This window comes from Trichechus manatus, unplaced genomic scaffold (genome assembly GCF_000243295.1).
Source record: "Trichechus manatus latirostris isolate Lorelei unplaced genomic scaffold, TriManLat1.0 scaffold00212, whole genome shotgun sequence".
In the NCBI taxonomy this organism is placed as follows: Eukaryota; Metazoa; Chordata; class Mammalia; order Sirenia; family Trichechidae; genus Trichechus; species Trichechus manatus.
In genome coordinates this window covers 3,298,903-3,319,634 of record NW_004444148.1, presented here as the reverse complement: position 1 = coordinate 3,319,634, position 20,732 = coordinate 3,298,903, and positions in this window count along the sequence as shown.

Genomic DNA, 20,732 nt, shown 5'->3' with positions numbered 1-20,732 from the left:
TTATCAAATTTTCATCAAAAAAGTAATAAAAATTAAAATATTTATTCTTAAAGAGAAAACATTCCCAAATAATGTTACATTTTTTTCTAGATATGGAATATTCAGGGTCAGTGAAACCACCCCTAGCATCATGTTTGCTGACTTCATTTGCTTAGTTCCATTATATCAAAAACTAGGACTGTACTATAATCTCTTATTATAAGTAATGCATTAATATAAAAATTACACTAAAATCAAGAAAGACAGACTATGAAACAACTGAAGTGGATGAAATTTCCCACAAGAGAAATGAATGGTGCGCTCTAGGGCACCTAACAGCCCAATCTTCACATCCTTCATGGAACACTGAAGCTACTCAGGGAGTGCTCGGAAAAAGAGGAGATTCATAGTAGAAAGTAAATACCTTCATCCAGAAAACTCAGGCCAGGCTTTCAAGACCAACATGCAGAGCTTCCAGAGAGGAATTAGAAAAGTTTGATAGTGGTCGCAACAGTGACATCATTAGTCAGGGAGTGGATCTAGAAGATTCCTGATCAGAAAGGGGAAAATGTAGAAAAGAAGTTCAAATTCTCATGGAATCCAGACTTTCTGGAGCCATGGAGGCTGGATGAGACCCTGAAACTATTGCCAGATAATCTTTAAAGCTTAAACAAAAATATCCCCTGCATTCTTCTTAAAACCAAAAAATAGTTTAGATTAACTAGTAAAGAATGCCTGCCTTGAGCTTTGTGCTATTTTAAGAACTATCTATATGGGATCAAACTGACAAGAGCAACTTAAAAGATTAGATAGGAACCTTAGGCGGAAGTGAGTTTATGTTAACAGGGGGAAACAACTTGGAAAACAAGAGTGAGACTGGTTACACAACTCGAAGAATGTAATCAAGTCACTGAACTATACATGTAGAAATTGCTGAATTGGTATATGTTCTGTGTATATCCTCAACAACAACTACAAAAATAAAATAAGTTATAAAAAATATAGTCAAGGAGTAGGGGGAGAGAGAGCAGTGGAAATCTATCAATTCTATCCCTGAAAAAAATGAAAAAGAATTACCCAGTGTTAGGGACTGAATAAGGAGCCCTATGGCTGCAATGGTTAAGTGCTCAGCTGCTAACCGTCAGCCGCTCCATGGGGGAAAGATGTGGCAGTCTACTTCCGTAAAGATTACAGCCTTGGAAACCCTATGAGGCAGTTCTACTCTGTCCTACGGGGTTGCTGTGAGTCGGAATCGCCTTGACAACAATGAGTTTGGTTTTGGTTTTATAGATTGAATTGTATCCGCTAAAAATATATATTGAAATCTTAACCCCTGTACCTGTGAATGTGACAGTGTTTGGGAATAAGGGGTTTTCTTTTGTTGTGTTAATGAGATCATACTGGAGTAGGGTGGATTCTAAACCTGATCTCTCCTGTGTGGTGTCTTCTAAAAAGGGAAAATAGATAAGGAGAGACACACATACACGGGGAAGAGAGCATGTGAGAAACCATCTGCAAGCCAAGGAATATCGAGGCATGTCTGAGGCTACAACAAGGAGAGATTCTCCCCTAAAGTTGATGCCCTGATTTGTACTTCTAGCCTCCAAAACTGTAAGACAATCAATTTCTGTCCTTTAAAGCCACCTATTTGTGGCACTTTTATTATGGTACCACTAGGTAATTAAGACACTCAGTTTGAGTGTTGCTATTCTTGAGAACATAGAGGAGAGGAAGTAACAAGGCACAGCCATTTGTTGCCCCTAGAGTACTACCAAAATCCATAGACAAAGTTTCAGACTAGAGGAGCCTAGGTCATTAAGTCATCAGGCCCTAGTTTGTTCTTGGTCATAATCATTACTCAAAAGATAGAAATAATTCTGTGGTCCCACTGTCAGGACTCCAAGATCAACTGAGATGACTTCAGGATACCTTGACTTACCTGGATAGCTGAAATATCCTAGGACCAATTCCAAAGATCCTCCCAACTAAGGGGACACTAACCAGACAGTAAAGTCAGGCCAACACCAGCTATTTCTAGAGCTTATAAAAACCACAGTAGTCATACCGTAGTCCCACATTGTTTATTCACACTATAAGCATTCAGTTATTGTCCACTTAATATATAGGATTATATGAAATCTAGTGGACTTAGTACTCCCTGATAGTGACTATTCATTTACTTTCACTCCAGTGCCTGGCTTCCCATACTGCCATGGCATTCCATGTCCAGTTATCTACAACCCTGAAACCCATCTTGAATACCATCCAGGGTGGTTTAGTCACAAAAAAACAGTAATTAAAAAGCAGCCACATCCATAAAGTAGCATTACCCCCAAGGAACCCCAAAATAGCATTTGTCAAAACCAAAAAAAAATAACAGCTAAGAACATGTTTTTGCTTACTTTATTTTCTAGTCACAGATAATATTTATGTAACTAATAACGAAGGATTACCAATGGCATTTAAAGGATTTTGAGGATGATAGGAAAAGTATCTAAAATTACTTTGACTCATAATCCTGCCTGTATTCTCCTATTTATAGATGTGGAAAATAGAAAGAATAAATATAGATAAGAAAGGGAAAAAGTAGAAGAGTCAACTAGGGTCAAAATAAATAATGTTTTAAAAATATATCTAATTTTCATTTAACCTATCTTCTTCTATTTAAGCAGACAAAAAATAAGACATAGAACAAAATTATCTGGTTTAAACCAAATGTATGAAATAATAGAAACCCTGAATACAGAAAATGGCTCTTGTGTGGAAATTGCCCTTGTAAGTAGGATGCTTTAAAGGTACATAAGCTATACAGGATTTCTAAGATCTGCTTTGTTCAATACGATAGTCACTAGCCAGAAGTGACCACTGAGCACTTGAAATGTGGTTAATTTAACTCAGAAAGTAAATTTTAGTTTTATTTAATTTTAATTAATCTAAATTAAATTCAGCTATTAGAAAACTTATTTAAGTATGATTGGAACAACTTGGGCAAGTGAACCTATTTTTTCAACTATAAATGTTATGAAATATAAATTTGTACGAAGTATATCTTCATGGATAACTTTGTAGCTAAGAATCAACATGAATCCAATACCCAAAATGTGGTGATTGATCCAGCCGCCATTTACCCACCTCTCAATCATTTCTGACACCAGCCACCCACACAGCACACAAACTCTCTCTCTCTCTGATCCCAGTTACTACAGCTAAGGAAAATTTCACAGATTAAAATGACACCATCCTTTAGGCTGACAAATAGGCAGATACCAGCTGCAAGTTTGGGAGCCCACATGATATCTCACTTTCCCCTGCTGGCCTCCTCTTGTCGTTTGGTTTCGATGATTCACTGGACTGACTCACAGAACTTATGAAGAGTTACTTACTGTCATGAATTGAATTGTGTCCCCAAAAAATATCTGTCAACTTGGCTGGGTCATGATTCCCGGTATTGTATGATTGTGTACCATTTTGTAATCTGATGTGATTTCCTTATGTGTTGTAAACTCTATCACTATGATGTAATAAGATGGATTAGCAGCAGTTATACTGACGAGGTCTACTAGATTAGATAGTGTCTTAAGCCAATCTCTTTTGAGATATAAAAGAGAGAAATGAGCAGAGACACACGGGAACCTCATACCACCAAGAAAGCAGTGCTGGGAGCAGAGCGTGTCCTTTGGACCTGAGGTTCCTGCGTTGAGATGCTCCCAGACCAAGAAGACTGATGCATCACAAGGACCTTCTTCCAGAGCCGACAGAGAGAGAAAGCCTTCTCCTGGAGCTGATGCCTGGAATTTGGACTTGTGGTCTACTGGACTGTGAGAGAATAAACTTCTCTTTGTTAAAGCCATCTGCTTGTGGTATTTCTGTTATAGCAGCACTAGATGCCTAAGACACTTAGTTATGATTACAGATTTATTATAGCAAAGGGATACAAATCAGGATTGTCATAAGGAAGAGATGCATGAGTGAGGACTGGGAGGGTTTCCAACATAGAGCTTCCATGTCTAAAAGAGGAGGGCATGTCATCCTCTCTTCACCAACCAGGAAGATCTCTGAGCCTCTGTGTTTAGGCCTTTTATTGGCCAGTCCTGCATGATAGCTAAATCATGTCTCCTGGGGCTGGTTGATATCAGCCTACTGGATGAGTCTTTTCTAGTCTGGCCAGCCCCCACTCACCAGCACTGTGTGGCCCGGAAGACCCAGACTAAAGCACCCTAATTACTCCATGAGTTATTTCTCAGGAACCAAAGAAAAAGGCCATCATATTTTGAGTAAAGTTAAATTCTTTATCCCATAATTTCCAATGAAAATTTGGGATCCCAATTGCAATGTGCTGTAAATGTAACATATACACCAGAATTTGAAGACTTTGTACAAAAAAAAAATATAAAATATCTTGTTAACTTTTTTATTGATTACATGTTGAAATGATAATAAAAACCAGTTACTGTTGAGTCAGTTTTGATTATGGCAATCTTATGTGTGTCAGAGTAGAACTGTGTTCCATAGCGCTTTTGATGAATGATTTTTTGGAAGTAGATCACCAGGCCTTTCTTCTGTGGCACCTATAGGTGGACTCAAACCTCCAACCTTTCAGTTAGCAGCCGAGCGTGTTAATCATTTGCACCACCCAGGGACTCTAAAATGATTTTTGAAAAAAGCCAAACCCACTGCCATCAAGTAGATTCTGACTCATAGCAACCCTATATAACAGAGTAGAACTGCCCCATAGGGTTTCCAAGGAGCAGCTAGCAGATTTGAACTGCTGAACTTTTGGTTAGCAGCCGAGTTCTTAACCACTGCACTACCAGGGCCCCAAAATGATAATATATTAGGTTAAATACATTATTAAAATTAATTTCATCTGTTTCTTTTTACTTTTTAATGTGGTTCCAAGAAAATTTAAACATGGCTCACATTGTATTTGTATTGCATAGTACATATCTAGAGCACAGTAATTCTACTGCAGCCTAAGTCATGTTAAACATTTCTTTTTCATTCTCTTTGGTATTTAGCACAGTGTCATGCACTCTTATGAAATAAATTTTACCTACATATAAATGTATGTTTCAGGGCAAATAATTCTCATTCTACTTTTCAAAAATTAATTTAAAATGAATTCATTTTTTAGCAGGAATACGGCTTTGGAGAAAGGTCAAGCAAATAGAGAAATGGAGAAATTTTTTTCTCCTCTTGCTCAGAAAGCCTACAATTAGTCAAGAGAGGTCAAATAAAATCATTATATTTTTATCAAGTCCCCGTAATACTCCCAAATATCTACTAAACACTCTTGCTAGTTGGAGTTTTTTCCACCTGTCACAGCATGGCTGCATCCAAAGATTACCAGTGCTCTGAAAGAACTCTCCAATAACTTCAAGAAACTATGGGAAAGATGATAGACTGATAAATGTGGTTAAAAGCATAGATGTTGGCATCACACAAAATTGGTTTAATCCTGGTTTTGCCCTACACAGACCATGAGAAAGTTATTTAACCACTCTAATCTGAATTTCCTCATCCATAAATTGATGCTAATAATAGTAACTATCTGTTAGGATTGATCTGTGGGAAAAATAAGTTAAATACTCAGCATAGTGCTTAAAGCATGGTAGGAACTCAGGGAACGATGGTTGGATGATGCTGATGGTTAATTATCATTATTTTATTACTACGACTATACGACCCTTTTCTAGCAATTCTGGAACATTATAAAGGCTTGGTAGTTCCCAAATCTTCCAGGAATAAACACCCTTCTAGTTTTAGTGTCTTACTTCTTCTGGGTGAAATTATTAATCAAGCCTCTGGCATTGTAAGACCATAAACAGAAAGAGAACTAAAAGAAGAATTTACCATTTAATAAGTTTCAGGAATAAGCACTGGTATTTCACCAAGAAATCTTAGATTTTCTCTCTCGATACTTTAGATACCCCATACTGACAAAGATCAAGGGAAGCTAAATGTAATAATGCTGTATACACTTCCAAGTATCAGTCGTGATGGGAGAACCCAAGGTTCAAGAGCTGCTGTAACTAAAGCTGTCACATGCTATTGGTTTATATTTTAAAGGAACTAGTTTAGCCAGGGCTGATATATCCATTAGGCACTGTAGGAACCGTGCCTAGGGCCCATGACACTTTTAGGGGTCCACAAAAATGTTTTAATTTCTTTTAAAATCAGAAGAAAAAAATGAACTTTTAAGTTGAAGAACATGTTTCACTATATACTATTAACATTTAGCTTTATACAAATATAGTCATAAAATATAATTTTTACTATTTTTATGGAAGAAAGGGTCCATGAAGGCAAAGGGACGTAGTCACAATACAGCCCTGCGTTAACTCCATAGCCACAAGGAAAAAAGAGTGAAACTGAGTGAGGTGACACCCCTCTGAATGTTAGGAAACACACATAGGCTGGTTGCAGATGCCCTCATTGCTGGGGGAGCAACACTGAAGATGTTTAAATAAGGAGCAGATAACCACACCACTAATCATAGACTGCACGAGGAGCTAATACTCCAAAAAGGTGTTTTAACTTTTGATGTCTGTGGTTATATGCCCTTCCATAAGCCTTCAAATTCACCCATGGGCCGCACACACATCAGCACAAAGAACTCAGCTCCCAATATCTTGGCCTTGTTTTCAGTCTTATTCCTGCTCTGTTTCTTCCTGGTCATCTTGACCTTTCCTGGTGGTTCTGGCTTTGGAGTATATAATTAAGTCTGGTGATCTACTTCTGAAAAATCAGCCATTGGAATGTTTATGGAGCACAGTTTAACTATGACATACATGGGGTCACCCTGAGTCTTAATCAACTTGATAGCAACTGTTTTTTGGTCTAATGGCCTTGCCTCTATCTTCAGCCTTCAGCATGATGCACATACATCACTTTGTCAGGCTATGGCTTTTGCTTCCCTGTCTCACTAGGATTTTCCCTCTCACCATGCTGTCTCAGATCACCGTGAAACCATCCTGCTCCGTCTCACTCTGCTTCTCAGACACCTTGGCAGAACTTTTATGTTCTCCAAAGACCTCAAGCAAATCAGGGAAATTTATACCATATGGTGTAGTGCCTAAGAGCTAGAGAGATGTGGTTTTGAGTCCTGGTTCAGCTAAATGATCTTCACCTTTAACTTCTCTGATACTCAATTAATTTGGCTATAACATGGAGATAATGGACAACACTACTAATCGACTCATCCTGAACCTTGTAGGTGAGAAGCAGGCAGCATATTTAATAAATGGTACTGTTTTCACTTCAGCTTCATATAAATTAATTCATTTATTCACCACATATTTATAAATCATCTATTATGTGCATATATTGTTCTCATCACTGGTGATACAGCTGTTGGATTCATAGAAGCTGAGGGAGGAGTTTCCAGGAGATACTGAAGGCACTTGGGGTTTGGTGAGTCAACAGGTAAACCAGCAGCTCAGCAACAATATATGTGTTGGACATTTTACGCGTGAAAAAACAGTATAGCTGCTGCTTCACTTCTGCTTTCCCAATTTCGTGCAAGATCCCAGAGTCCACATTAACCCAGAATTATGAAAAAAAAAAAGGAATTCTAGGAAACATAGTTCCAGTATACCTAAGTTAACACAGAACATATCTATGACTTTACTTGCTGCTTTGTTTATTGTCTGTGTCTCTCCATACCGGAATATGAGTTCCACAAGAGCAGTAACTTTGACTGATCTGGTCACCACTAATGCTTACGACATGATAGGCATTTAATAAACATTTGTTGAATTACTAAACAAAGTAATGAAGTAAGAACACTACATCAGTTATCTATTACCACAATAATGCTGCATAACAAATATCCACACCTCAGTAGCGTAAAACAGTAAGTATTTTTATTTCTCCCATGTCTGGGGTAATCAGCTAGGAGGTTCTGCTGGTCTTGGCTTGGTTCACCCACATGTCTAAGGGTTGGCTGTCTATTGGGTCATCTATGATGGCTTTAAGGAGCCCTGGTAGTTCAGTGGTTAAGAACTTGGCTGCTAACCAAAAGGTTGGCAGTTTGAACCCAACAACCCACCAGTGGCCCCATGGGAGAAAAGACCTGGAGATCTGCTCCTGCAAAGATTACAGCCTTGGAAACTCAACTGGGCAGTTCTACTCTGTCACATTGGGTTGCTAGGAGTTGGAATTGACTTGATGGTACCTACAACAACAACAGCAACATGATGGCTTTGACTAAGACAACTAGGATGACTCGGATCTGCTTCTTGTGTCTACTCTCCTCTAGCAGGCTATTCAACATATTTTCATAGTGATAGTAGGGGTGAAAATACAAGCAAAATCAATCTCACAAGCACTTTTCAAGCCTTGCTTACATCATGTTTGCTAATATCCCATTGGCCAAAGCAAATCACATGGCCAATCCCAGGTTTCCACTTCAAAATTACAAGACAAAGACCTAGATATAGGGAGGCCTGAAAAATTGGGACCATAGACAACCTACCCCAACTATATGGCTAAGTTTTATTACATTATTCTACTATCAAGCAGTAGACTCCATGTTTTCTTGTCAAGATTTTTAGTCTGTGAATAGAACTCTGGCAAGACATTTTATAGTATTTACTTTGCAAAACTTTCTTCTGCTTATAATACCATGTCAATTCCTGGTAATATTTTTATTCAATTACCAAGTTTTCAAAACAGAAGTATATGTTCATGGTTAAATATACCTAAAGAATCATCTAAGAAATTCTTTCTTTAAGCTTTTCATTAATAATTTTACCTACTCTGCTTCATTGAATAATTTGTTTTTCCCAGCTCAGGGAAGGCTGGAGGAGAATCTCTTTTAGACCAAATCGTTACCAATTAGTCTCAGTAGAACCCTTGAGCCCAAATGCTGGTAGTAATGTTTATAGTGCTTTTAGATACCATTTGTATCCATGAGTGATGATGTAGTTCATTCACCACTTAGAATGGGAAGCAGGAGAGACACAGAACAAGACACAAGGTTGGGAAGCTCCTTGGTCAGATCTGGCAATGCATTTTCTTTTTTCTTTTTATATATATATAATTTATTTTACTTTTGTCGTTGTTGTTGTTGAGAATATATACAGCAAAACATACACCAATTCAACAGTTTCACATGTACAATTCGATGACATTTATTACATTCTTCGAGTTGTGCATCCATTCTCACCCTCCTTTTCTGAGTTGTTCCTCCCCCATTAACATAAACTCACTGCCCCCTAAGGTTCCTATCTAATCTTTTGAGTTGTCAATTTGATGCCATATAGATAGCTCTTAAAAGATCATAATGCTCAAGGCAGACATTCTTTACTAGTTGATCTAAACTATTGCTTGGTTTTAAGAACTGGCAATGCATTTTCAATTCAACAAACATTTCTTGAGAACTAACTATATGCAAGACTCTATACTAGTCCCTAAGGGTGTATAAAGATAAGTTAGATAAGGTCACTGATATCAAAGAGCTCATTCTGTCTGAAAAATTGTGTATGTTCACAACTTTCTAAACACTACTTTAAGTGTAACTTCAAAATCCCTTCAAAGAAAAATAAAATTATTTTTGGCATTTCCATCATTTTAGTTTATCTAGTCCCATACCACTTCTCCTTAATTAGTGCGGATAATTGAAAGTTGATTTTCAAAGCAGAGAATAGCTAATTGGCCTACCAGCTGAGAAGCGGAGCATTTCCAGCTTTTAATCTTAATGGTTTTAAGTCTAGAAAGGACCCCAAAAAATGTCATTTAACCATCTCTCTGCCTGCAGATAGGACACATCTTCACTATATTCAGGCAGGCAGGGCTCATTGCTTTCAGTCTATCTCAATCAATATGTTTGGCCAAGTTTTATTTCAAACTATGTGCCTATCTCTTAGCAGGGAGATTATACTGCATGCTAATTTTACATATCTGAAATATTTTACCTCTCTTCACTCAAAACACATATAGAAACAAACTCCCAAAGAAGTTTTCTAAATGACCAATATATAAAAGTAGAAATTATTAGGAGTGTATGGCTGTTATAGTCTTAAGCATTGTGGAACTGGATACAAATTTTGATTTTTGCATTGGAAACTATAAGAAGACAGTAGGGCCCCTTGCTGTTATTAAGGTTGAGCAAAGCAAACATTATTTTAACCTTTGTTATGTTTTTGGCTCACATTTCTCCACCATTTTACTGGACTTTCTCTTGCATTGCCCAAAATTGGGTGTTTGTGCTTTTTTCCCCCTTCTACATCTGTTTTTCCTCAAACTCTGTAAGTTTCTGCACTTTCTGCATAACTTTCATTTTCCTCCTGTGATTTTTCCCCCTGCTCCATTGTTTTTGCTGATATGTATCATTATGTTACCTTTACACTTTTGCTTTTACTAATTTTATAAATTGTTTTCCCCTTCTTATCTTATCATTTCCATTGCTTTTTAATTCCTACTTTCTCTCCTGCCCTAGTAAGTGCAAGTCTTATGGCATTTTGAAATGTAACCTTAGTCCTACCACTGTTCCATAGCATGCTCAAACCTTGGCCTGTATGTCAGTTTGTTAAATAATCCTGCAGGTTGGCCAGGAAACACAGAAGAGACAACATCAAGTTACCCGCTGAATTACAAAGTTAAGAAATACTGAAATTATACCACTTCATACTTTTATTCCACATCTTATTTAGTACCTATAACATCTAAAGAGAAAATAAGATTAGCACCAATTTTAATGACACTTAAGATGAAAGAAAATTTTCCTCTGTTTTAAAAATTACCATAATCTGCTTCTATTAGATTATAGTCATTGAAAACCCTATGGAGGGCAGTTCTACTCTCACACACTCGGGGTTGCCACAAGTTGGAATCGACTGGACAGCAGTGGGATTTTTATGCTTTTTCAGTGGTATTTCATAACTATTAATTTAGAAAAAAATATGAACTTTCATTGTGATGGCATTCAGGTCTACAATATATTGGCCGGCACCAGTACTGGCCCAATGGATCAAACAGACCAGGTAGCCCCAAAAGGAGCAACAAAGAGACCCCAGCCAAACCTATCTTTTTGACCTTATTAACAACAACAAAAAAAAAAAAAAAACCACACCCATTGCTGTCAAGTTGATTCCAACTCTTAGCAACCCAATGGGACAGAGTAGAACTGCCCCCATAGGGTTTCCAAGGAGTGGCTGGTGGATTCCAACTGTCAACCTTTTGGTTAGCAGCCGAGCTCTTAACCACTGGGCCACCAGGGCTCCTCTACCTTACTAGAGCTTCCTATTTAACATGCCTCTAATCTCATAACTCCCACACAGTTGTACTAAGATTTTTATCATACTGAAGACCATTTCAACTCCTTTAAGTATGATAGTGTCTCATCAACTAGAAAAGTTAAATTGATAATAATGGTGGTAGCCAGAGTAATGCCTCCCTGCAAAGATGTCTATGTTCTAATCGCTAAAACCTGTGAATATGTTACCTAACATGGGAAAGGGGAATTAAGATTGTAAGTGGAATTAATGCTGCTAATCAGCTGACCTTAAAATAAGGAGATGATCCTGGATTATCTAGGTGGGTCCATTGTAATCACAAGGATCCTAGAAGGAGGCAGGAAGTTGGAGGCAGAAAAATCAGAGTCAGAACGATTTGATATGAGAAGAACCCAACCTGTGGTTGCTAGCCTTGAAGACAGGGAAAGGGAAGCAGAAGTCAGGGAATGAGGGCAGCCTCTGGAAGTCAAACAAGGCATGGAAACGGCATTTCCACTAGAACCTCCAGAAAGAACACAGCCCTGCTGACACCTTCATTTGAATCAGTGAAACTCATTTCAGACTTCTGATCTCCAGAAATGTAAGATACACAATCTGTATTGTTTTAAGACACAAAATTTGTGGTAATTTGTTACAGCAGAAATAGAAGACCAATAGAATAAAAAATGCTGTAAGTGGTTTTATCGTAATCATTTAAAAATGTGTAGTTTAGATTCTTCAATGTATAATTTAAAATGTGTAATTTCGATTCTTCAGTCTAGAATTCAAAGTGGGCTTTTCCCCCCAGAAAGTCTGTTACTAAATTTTGATGTGATCATTTTTTTTACTGTAAAAATTATATTTAAAAATCTTATATTAAAAAATATTTTGTCAAAATAGTTTTATCATAAAAGGAAATCTTATCATAAGCATTAAACTTTTAAAATAATTATTATGAGATTTGTATTTCATTTAAACAGAGATAAAGAGATATCTGCCATCGAGTCAACTCCAACTCATAGCAACCTTACGTACAACAGAACAAAACATTGCCCGGTCTACATCATTCTCAGGACCCTGGCATGTTTAAGTCTATCTCACCGAGAGATTCCCCCACCCTCTTAGGCCCTCTACCTCATCAGATAAGATGTCCTCCTCTAGAGATAGATCCCTCCTGATGACATGTCCAAAGCAAGCAAATTAGACAATGTTTTGTTGTGATCCATAAGGTTTTCATCGGCTAATTTTTGTAAGTAGCTCTCCAGGCCTTTCTTTCTTGTCTGTCTGAGTCTGGAGGCTCTGGTGAAATCTGTTCACCATAAGTGATCCTGCTGGTATTTGAAATACTTGTGTCATAGCTTCAAGCATCCCAGCAACACACAATAGGACAAAGTGACAGATAGGTGGTGGGTATATCATTTAAGCCTCAGGAACAGCTCTGAATTTCTCTTCTCTAGTTTTGTCTCATACTGTTTTTCTTGAGACTATTTTGATCCTAAACAAGATATTTGAGTTTTTGTAATTTCAGTCTGGTTTCCATGCAACAAAACTTTTACAATTAAATCAGTAATATTTGGATGTATATAAATAAAGTTTTGAAATCCTGGTAGGCAAAGTATCTAACAAAACTACCATTTGAATGTTGAATATTTTCAAAACTTTTATACCTATTTTTGTACTTTTCTCCTCTATCTCAGAAATACTTATAATTTCAATGTGTGTGATTTTAGACAAGTTACTTACCCCCCCCCGCACCTGACACACTTGAGTGTGTCAGACAATATTATTGAAAATTCCATAATATTATGAATTCAAAATGTGCATAAAAGTTTGGTAAGAATGGTAAGAATTATAGAAGCATTATTAGTACTAGGGAGTCAGGAGGAGTGTATGTGTAGGAATATGTCCTTGGAATCCCAAATCAGAATACGGTTTTTCAGAATGTAAACAGTAGTATATAGTGGCTAGACTCCATAGTATAAAAAAGTAAGTTAATATGATTAAATAAGAAAACATCAAATTTTTGGAAGATCTATACATAATCTTCCAGAAACTACCAAAAAGAAAAAAGATTTTCTTGAAAGGACATGATTTAAATTGTTCAAAGCTAGAGTTCAATAAATCCTATGCCACGTTTCTGATTGGTCTAGAAAATTGCCAATATTAACCGAAGACATGGCAACACTAACCTTCACTAACTATCCTCTTGAATAAGCTTCTAATAGAAAAATAGAACAGAGTCCTCTTGAAAACACTGGCATTATATTTGAGCTTCTGGTTCTGCTTTTAAAAGTGTTCTATGTATTACAGAGTTGTGTTATGTTAAAGTAGTCCACGATTTCGTTTCCTTTCCTTAAAAAAAGCAAAATACTGTCCCTAGGTAGACTGGTTCATTGTGTAAACCTACCACTGAGTCATTTTCCATCTCAGTATTCAGCCTGATTTGCCAATAACTAACTCCATTCTCAAAGCATCCTAATAATAAAACAAGGAGTTTGCTGGCATCACTTATATGGAATTCATTATGATACATGTGAATATCACATTGTTACTGTCCTCTCTTCACATGTATGCATTTAATCCTCTAGGCTTTCATGCCTGAAATAAATTGACTGGAATCTCAGCCTCTACTATATGTTAACCTGCAATTCAAGAATAGCCAGGCCAAGGACACAGTGTTCTACCTTTACAATCAAATACAGATTTCTCATTAAAAGAAAAATTCTCTATTTTAAGAGATTTAATAATATGGCCCTTAAAAAATAATTCCAGATGGCTAAATTTTAGGACTGAAAATATCCCACTACAAGAAATATATTTGCCTTATTGTAATTTGTACAAATTTTCAGTCACTAGAGATCTTATTTAATTTTTTTTTTTTTTTTTACATTTAATGTTTTAAGAGATAAGTTGGTTGTAGGAATTCAGCCTCATTTTCTTAGATTATTTATTTCAGTTATAGTTGTGCTTATTCAAGAGAGCCTCAGTCTTGTTGACACATTTTCAGTGATCAATTGTACAAGACATGTTGGTATTTTCCTACATTGTTTTGTTACTTTTTGTATCAATTTGGCCATCTTTGCTCACTCTCTTGAAACCCCACCCTATTATCTTTGAAGTCTCTGCTTAACATGAAAAATATACTTCGTTGAGCAAAATTGCTTATTATATCTGGAGAAAAACATTCAAACACAACAATGATTAAGTACCTAACCTTTAACTGAAATAAATATTTTCAAAATAACCGACACTGAACAAATATTTCCCAATGGCCTATAAAGAGCTCATTTATAACAGAAGAGAAAAACTTTTATCGTCCCTGCATCATATTTCACAAATGTCTCCAATGTTTGAACACCCTATTAATTTGTTGTTTTCTATCATAGTCATGTCAGTGAATAATGAATTGAATTCCTTGGCCATAGCGGCTGTGGATTGAAGTCACATGATTTTAAGTCAGGTTAGTTGCCACTAGATGGCTCTGTTTTTATTATCGCTCCAAGACAACTTGTGCCCTACAATTAAAAACCTACAATGGAAGCATAGACAGTAATGACTAAAATTACAGAAAAAATAATAAATTAGAATGCTCTTTAGAAGAGAAGATGGTGATACTTTGTTTCACTTACTTTGGACATGTTATCAGGAGGGACCAGTCCCTGGGAAAGAACATCATGCTTGGCCAAGTAGAGGGTCAGCGAGAAAGAGGAAGACCCTCGGTGAGATGGACTGACACAGGGGCTACAACAATGGGCTCAAACATAGCAATGACTGTGAAGGTGGCACAGGACCAGGCAACATTTCGTTCTGTTGTACATGGGGTTGCTATGAGTCAGAGCCAACTCAACAGCACCTAATGATAACAACATAATGCAATATGTTTTCATATTTCGTACAAGATATTTCAGAATTATCATTCTGAAGTAGATAAATATCTGCAACAATATAGAAACGATGCAAGCTAGAAAAATAGAAAAAAAATTCTACATACATCTTATGAGCTTTCTGTCACCTAAATACATAAATTCTTCATCTCTTATAAGACAAGCATCCTAGAATCTACTCCATCTTAAAGTCCTATCTTTCTCTCATCCTGTTCTCTGTGGTCTATGAGTTCTTGGATTGTTCACACTCTGCTCTGCCCACCCAGCTGTGATGTGGGCTTACCCTTGCAGGCTGGTTTTCATTATTTGTTAAAATAATAGAAGTAGTAGTAATAACAACAACAGAACATTTCACTCTGTATAAAATATTTTCACAAAGCTTGACTCATATTTTTCTTCCTAACTACCCTGTCAGGAGGTAGGGTAAGTACTTCCCTCATTTGGTGTATAAAGAATACATTCCCCACAAATTCCCTGCAATTGTCAAGCTACCCAACTATGGTAGTCCCTGGTCTAACTTTATATAGGGCCAAACTGGAGGGTCCATACTATGGGGGGCATTCTGTTACTATGGTCTGTTTTCAGGCCACCTAGATTTCTCCCAGATTCTGGGTAGGTATTTTCACCCTGAATTACATCACCAAATGGGTTGCAGTGGAATCTAGAACTTACGCAGCCTGCTTAACATGTTTCCTCCTTTGGGAGGTAGCCTCATTCATCTCCCCTTTACTACTGGCTAACTGTAAAGCATAAAGCATGTGTGACTATAGAAAGTAGGGTGACAGCACAAGTCTGACAGAGTCCAAGACAGCTGACGCCTCAGGCAGAAAAGAACTCCACACTTGTTTAACTGTCATTTGTGTAAGCCACTGGGTGAAGGCTGTTTTTTTGGCATTAAATCAAAACGACTGTTTAGTCCAACTTAAAATAGAGAACTTCTAGCTATACTCATAACCCCCACCAAAAATAAAGTTTTTTTTTTTTTTAATGGTTTGTCACAGTGAATGAAATATATGTTTCCATCTCTTTAGAGTTTCTATGGACAAAATGCCTAAAAATAAGCATTACTAAATTTTCTTCTACCATCCTTCTAGTGAAAGCACATTTCCTCAGGGTGAAGTTTTAAAAACCAGAAGGCAAAAAAAAAGGGGGTAGAAGAGTGAAAGTAGGAAGAAGGATTTGAACTTGTTCTTCCTTGCTCAAATCTAGTCTCTGGAATCCTTTATGATAACCAAAGAACATCTGAAACATTCTGAATGTGTTATCTGGTGAGTTCTATGCAAGATAAACTTTCTCCCAAACTGCTGTTGCTGTTAGCTGCCATTGAGGCAGCCCCTACTCATGGCAGCTTCATGCACAACGGAAAAACGCTTCCTGGTCCAGCAGCATCCCCAAGGTCAGTTGTGGATAGTACATTTGTGATCTACAGGGCTTTCATTGGCTTTTTTTTGGAAGTAGACCATCAAGCCTTTCTTCTTAGTCCATCTTAGTCCAGAAGCTCCACTGAAATTTGTTCAGCAACATAGCAACACACAAGCCTCCACTGACAGACAAGTGGTGGCTGTATATGAGGTGCATTAGCCAGTAATCCGACTGGGTCTCTCACATGGTAGGCCACTGAACCACTACTGACCCCCTCTCTCTAACTATCCAGTTGCCCGTCGAGTCAATTCCAACTCATACCGATGCTATAGGGCAGAGTAGAGCTGCCCCATAGAGTTTCCAAGGAGCAGCCAAGCTCTTAACCTCTTAACCACTGTGCCAACATGGCTCAACATTTCATCATTCTACTAAAAAGAATCTCTTTGGAAAATTTATTTTCTAAATATTTCAAATTAACAAGTTTTTTTGTTTTCAATGCTTGCTACAAATCTTACATCATTCTAGACACTAAGAATGATAGAAAAGAAATATACATCAAAACAACCGAACTCATGATATTACCACAATTTTGTTGAGGGAACAAGATTTATATATATCAGGCAATTAAAAGCACAACAAAGGAAATTTTAATAAATACATCTAATAAATAACATTAAGGATAAAATTTATTATTTTCATATTATTTATGGCAGCAGAACAATGTCTGATACAGTGCCGGAAGATGAGCCCCTCAGGTTGGAAGGCACTCAAAATGTGACTAGGGAAGAGCCGCCTCCTCAAAGTAGAGTTGACTTTAATGACCTGGATGGATTCATGCTTTCAGGACCTTCATTTGCTATGTGGCACTACTCAAAACGAGAAGAAAAACTTGCGAACTTCCGTTAATAATTGAAGCGTAAAATGTACGAAGTATGAATCTAGGAAAATTGGAAGTGGTCAAAAACGAAATGGAATTCATAAAGATTGATATCCTAGGCATTAGTGAGCTGAAATGGACTGGTATTGGCCATTTTTGAATCAGACAATCATATGGTCTACTATGCTGGGAATGACAGGGAATGACAAATTGAACAGGAATGGTGAGGCATTCATTGTCAAAAAGAACAGTTCACGATCTATCCTGAAATACAATGCTGTCAGTGATAGGATAATATCCATATGCCTATAAGGAAGACCAGTTAATATTGTTCAAATTTACTCACCAACCACTAATGCCAAAGATGAGGAAAGTGAATATTTTTACCAACATCTGCAGTTTGAAATTGATCACACGTGAGATCAAGATCTTCAAAGTGTTAAAAAGCAAAGATGTCATTTTGAGGACTAAGGTACACCTGACTCAAGACATGGTATTTTCAATTGCCTCATATGCATGTGAAAGCTGGACAGTGAATAAGGAAGACTGAAGAAGAACTGATGCCTTTTAATTATGGTGTTGGAGAAGAATATTGAATATACCATGGACTGCCAGAAGAACAAACAAATTTGTTTTGAAAGAAGTACAGCCAGAATGCTTCTTAGAAGCAAGGATGGCGAAACTTTGTCTCACATACTTTGGACATGTTATCGGGAGGAATGAGTCCCTGGAGGACATCATGCTTGGTAAAGTAGAGGATCATCAAAAAGAGGAAGACCCTCACTGAGATGGACTGACACAGAGGCTGCAACAATGGGCTTAAGCATAACAATTGTGAGGATGGCACAGGACCAGGCAGCACTTCATTCTGTTGGACATAGGGTCGCTATGAGTCAAACCAATTTGATGGCACCAAACAACAACAACAGCAATCAAAATGCACTGATAGTTGCTGATGATTGGAACGCCAAAGTTGGAAAAAAAGAAGAAGGATCAGTAGTTGGAAAACATGGCACTGGTGGATTGGAGCCCTGGTGGCACAGTGGTTAAGAGTTTAGCTCCTAACCAAAAGGTCAGCAATTCAAATACACCAGCCACTCCTTGGCAACCCTATGGGGCAGTTCTACTTTGTCCTATAAGGTCACTATGAGTCGAAATTGACTTGACGGCAACAGGTTTTGGGTTCTTTTTTGGTGATAGAAAAGACACTGGAGATCACATAATAGAATTTTACAATATTGCTTGCAAATGCAATTTTTCAACAACATAAAGGGCAACGATACGCTTGAACCTCACTGAATGGAAAACACTGGAATCACATTGAGGGAGCCAGCACTTTCTCTTACTCACAAAAAAACCCAAACTGTCCATTCTGACTCCTGGAAAACCCATCTGTGCAGAGTAGAACTGCACTCCATGAGTTTTCAAGGCTGTGAACTTTCGGAAGCAGATTGTCAGGCCTTTTTTTTTTTTTTTTTGAGGTGCCTCTGGGTAGGTTTGAACTGCTAACCTTTCGGTAAGTAGTCATGCACTTAACTATTTGTGCCACCCAGTGACTCCTTTCTCTTATTTATCCTCTTTCTTATACTATCGCAGTAAATAATTAAAGGCTTGACTGTTCATTTTGGTTTGTTGTCTTGACACAACCTAACAGACAGCTCAGTTTCTACCAGCTCAGCTCAGCTCTTGACAGTAACACAAGAAGGTTAGGCAGGTTAATTATTCATCATATGGTAAAATGAATATGTTAAATACAAAAATTCATAAGTTATATCTATAGGAAAAAATCTTCCAACAATGTTCAGTTATTTAATTCAACATTAAATAACATGGCTCCCTCAATGTTCCATTTCTCCCCATGGAATGGTGCTGGGCAAAGGTCAGATGTATCAGTACAGACAGGGGGAATCATCTCACTGCTGAGGCAGCCCTAAACAAACTGTTTCTGCAGTATGATGGACGTAGAGGCTGTGGGGAGAGTAAGGGGGAAGGGTTAGGAGTGGAGAAGTACTGAGTCGGAGTGAAGAGAAGTGTCTTCAAATTAACCATTATTCACATTATTACAAATAACACTAAAGGTAAAACGGAAAGAGCTCTTAACTATGTGATTATGTGTGAAATCTTAAAAGACAATGGTGGCATTTTGTTTTGAAGACTACATCAGCTGAAAGGTTCTCCTTAATGAGAAGTGAATATGTAAAAATATTGTAAATGGCATGTCCAACATCAGACAAGTTTGAGAAACCTCTTCAAATTTCCTCAGGGACCAACTTCAAAAATAGCTCGCTCTTCAAGGGGCTCCCCCTCAACTTAATCAGTAGCAGTTTTATTAATAATCAAATGAAGAGACAAAACAATCTAAGAATGGGTAGGTGGCCTCTGAAAAGGACTAAACACAAGGCTGTCTGTGTAGCAATACCTTCTTCACAGTGTGAGCAGCTGGTCTTTGAAATAAACTTTCTAAAGAAAATGATCAAGTTAACATCTGCAGAACTTCATGAAGAGATTAGATAAAGCCTGGTCCGAATGTGATGGTGACTCATCTTGAAAAAATACAAAGATCCCTAAAACCAAAAAAATAAACCAAACCCATTACTGTCGAGTCCATTCTGACTCAAAGCAGCCCTACAGGACAGAGTAGAAGTGCTCCATGCGATTTCCAAAGAGCAGCTGGCTGGTGGATTCAAATGGATTCAAACTGCTGACCTTCTGGTTAGCAGCCAAGCTCTTAACCACTGTGCCACCAGGGCTCCATAGAGATCCCTAGCAAGAGGTAATTGTGTACACAGGATATACACACAAATAGTGAAAAACATGCAAAACATTTTAAGATTGAACAATTCGTTTTAAAAAGAAACAAAAATTTAACTCTTATTAAAATAATGATAGTTAAGTAAAATGTAATGTTAAAAATATCATTTGTGAACTTGCGGGCAACATGGCGCTATAGTCAGAAGCACCATGCCGTCGCTCCGCAGCAAAGAGCAGAAAAACTAAGTTAAACAGAGTCACACATCAATCCTGAAACCCTATGCATCAAATGAAGAGATAAAGAACTCAGCCAAGCACCGAAAGGAATAAGAAACTGACCAAGAACAGACAGCGAGGAGAGATATATGCAGAGGTCCCCTGTCAGCTATCGCAGCACGGATCCGCCATCTTGGACTCCTATCGGAGATCAACGGGGATACCGAGAAAGCAAGTTCACGTAGCTTCTAGCAGGAGACAGAATAACCGGTCAACAGCGATATAGGCTTTCCCACCCCCCACCCTTCTTCACCCCCACTTAGCCTGCTCTGCTTCCTGCAGCCACAATCTCTTGGCCAGGAAGCACCCCAGTGTCACTTGGATTCCACCCGCCCACACTGGCCAGCTCCCTGAGTGCCTTTTGTTGGCTGCTGGTGTTGCTTTTTT